The sequence below is a fragment of the Rhinolophus hipposideros genome, assembly GCF_964194185.1.
Source record: "Rhinolophus hipposideros genome assembly, chromosome: X".
NCBI lineage: Eukaryota > Metazoa > Chordata > Mammalia > Chiroptera > Rhinolophidae > Rhinolophus > Rhinolophus hipposideros.
Genome location: NC_138046.1, coordinates 98695676 through 98698976, shown reverse-complemented (window position 1 = coordinate 98698976; position 3301 = coordinate 98695676).

The following is a 3301-nucleotide window of genomic DNA, read 5'->3' as shown; positions in this document are numbered from 1 at the left end:
TAGCTTTCTTTTGATTAATGTTAGCACAGTATCTTTATTTCTTTATATTTAACCTCTTTAAATTGAATTTCTTATAAACAAGATATAATTGGACTAGTTTTTCTATATACTCTGACAATCTCTGTTTTTTGGTTGGCATGTTTCAACCATTCACGTATAAAAGGATATTTATATAGTTGGATTAATATCTACCACCTATGTAATTGATTTCTATTTGTTAAATTTCCTCTTTTTATCCTTTTTCCTTCTCATTTTCTTCCTTCTTTGATTTTAATTGAGCATTTTATTTGATTCCATTTTATATCCCCTCTCAGCATATTACTTACTCTTCTTTTAAAAATTTTTCAGTGCTTGTCCTAGGTTTAAAATATATTTTTAAAATTAGTCTTAAGTTCACCTTCAGATAACACTATTGTTTCACATGTATCACAAGTAGTTTCTAACAGAATATTCTCAGTTCCTGCTTCCCTTCCCTTGTGACCTTACCTTCATTTGTTTCACTTACCTATATGTTATAATCACCCAATACATTATTACTATTAATGCTTTAAGAAACAATTATATTTTAGGTGGATTAATAATAAGAAAAAGAAAAGATTTCTTTATTTTATCTGCATTTATTATTTCTCAGATGCTTTTTTTCTCAATGGAAATCAAAGCTTCTGATATCTATCTATCTATTTATCTATCTATCTATCATCTATCTATCTATCGCTATATATCTATATATAGATAGTATAATATAGATAATGATATATCTATATGTCTATATAGATATGTCATTGTTATTATATCTAAAGATCTTTTAACATTACCGGCAGGGTAGGTCTACTGACAATTATTTCCTTGTTTTTTTTCTCTGAGAAAATATTTGTTTCTCCTTCAGTTTTGAAGGATATTATGATGGATTAGAATTCCATCATATTAGAATTCTAGATTGGTGGGGGTTTTTTTCAACATTAAATACTTCATGCCACTCTCTTCTTGATTACATGGTTTCTGACAAGAAGTCTGCACTGTAATTCATATTCTCAATTTCTCTATCCTGAGAACTTAAGGGCGTTCTTAGAGGGAAAGTCCATGATTGTATTAACTTACTGAATTGTTGGAGGATTAAGATTCTTCTAGCAAAGAAAAAGACTTTAATAAAAACTTTTATCTACTTCAAAAAGATACAGAGGTTACTAAATATGTGCAATCCACAGAGCTGTGTCTAGATATTTTACTTGCATTTACTTTTTCCACCTTTAATGCTTTACACAACCTAATTCCAGTTCTGCTTATGAATTTTAACAAAAAAAAAATTCCAAACTTGTTCCAGTGTGTTTTAAGCACCTTCCAGTACAAGTTGTACATGACATTTTCTGCCTAATGGGAAAAATGAAATTTCAAGACCCCAGACTTCACTCTTTCCTGATCCAAGGTTGTAGTTTGGCTTTGAATAGTCTCAAGGGATTTCACAAAAGCCCCATAAACCCAAACTTCTGTGTTTAATATTACTCTTGCTGTCTGGCAGATTTCACTTTTCATTTACATTTGATTTCATTTGTGTAACAGTTCTGTTTATTTTATTTATTTATTAGTTTCAGGTGTACAAGACAAGGTAATACTTAGACGTTCATCATTTATATCCCTTACACTGTGAGCCCCGTTCCCCCCATCCAGTATCCCTCTGACATCGCACCGAGCCATTACATTTCCACTGTCTCTATTCCTAATGCTGTACTCCATTTCTTGTAAGTATGTACATACATATATATACATATATATAAAATTATAGTTGGCATTCATTATTGTTTAGCTTCTGGTGTACAATGCCATGATCAGGCATCTACAGTATCCCTGAGGTGGTCTCCCAAATGGGACATGTGTCCATCGGATACCCTACAAAATCTTTACAACATTATTGATTATGTTCCCAAAATTAATTTTCAAAATCCCTGAGGCCCTCTTGTGGTTACCAACTGTTTCCTAACAGTTCTGTTTTAATGAAAGCTGTTTGACTAACGTATAGTCAAAAGCGAATTGGGACCCACTACACACATATTAAAATGATGAAAATCCAAAACAGTGACAATACCAAACACTGGAGAAGGTGTGGAGCAACAGGAACTCTTATTCATTGCTGGTGGGAATACAAAATGGTACAGCCACTTTGGCAGAACATTTGGTGCTTTTAAAGAAACCAAACATACTTTTACCATATGATCCGACAGTCACACTCCTTGGTATTAACCCAAATGAGTTGAAAATGTATGTGTACACTAAAACTTGCACACGGATCTTTATAGCAGGTTTATTCATAATTTCTAAAACTTGGAAGAAACCAAGATATCCTTCAATGGGTGAATAAATAAATAAATAAATTGTGGTATATCAGACAATGGAATGTTATTTGGTGCTAAAAAGAAAGGAGCTATCAAGCCGTGGGAAGACATGAAGAAAATTTAAATGCATAGCACTAAGTGAAAGAAACCAATCTGAAAAGTATGATTTCAAATATGTGACATTCTGAAAAAGGCTAAACTATGGAGGCAGTAAACAGGTCGTTGGTTTCCAGGGGTTAGGAGGCAGGCAGGATGAGTAGGTGGAGTACTGAGGTTTTTTAGAGCAGTGAAACTCCTTTCTGTGCTACTATAATGGTAGATTCATGTCATTATACATTTGTCTAAACCCGTAGAACTTACAACACCAAGAATAAACCTTGATGTAAACTATGGACTTGGGTGATAATGATGTGTTAATGTAGGTTCACTGATTGTAACAAATCTACCACTCTGGTGGGGATGTTGATGGTGGGGGAGGTTGTGCATATGTAGTTACAGGGGTATATGGGAACTCTGTACTTTCCCCTCAGTTTTTCTGTGAACCTTTAAACTGCTCTAAAAATAAAGTCTATTATTTCTTAAAAAAAAGCAAATGAAGACTTCCAGTCTGAACCAGATGGTATAGACCAGTTTCTCGCTGTTTCTCCTTGCAAAAAAAATCTATAAATCCTGGAATTGGTACAAGAGACAACTGAAGGAGAATTCTGAAAGGTAGTAATTAGAAGACAAGCTGGTTTAGGACCCCAGGACCAGAGAAACAATATAGCAGCAGAGTGTATTGTGTACCCCCAACCAAAAGAGAAAGGCCTCCCAGATTCCATGTTTTCCGACTCCTAACCTAGCAACAGAAGATCTGGTAGGTTCAGTTGTCCCCCCAGATCAAATGGGAGTTCCTCAGATGACATCAAGTGAGTCTGACAGCATTGGCAGGGGGGACCAGCTGGAAGCCTCACCAGAAATAAGCAGCCAGGTGA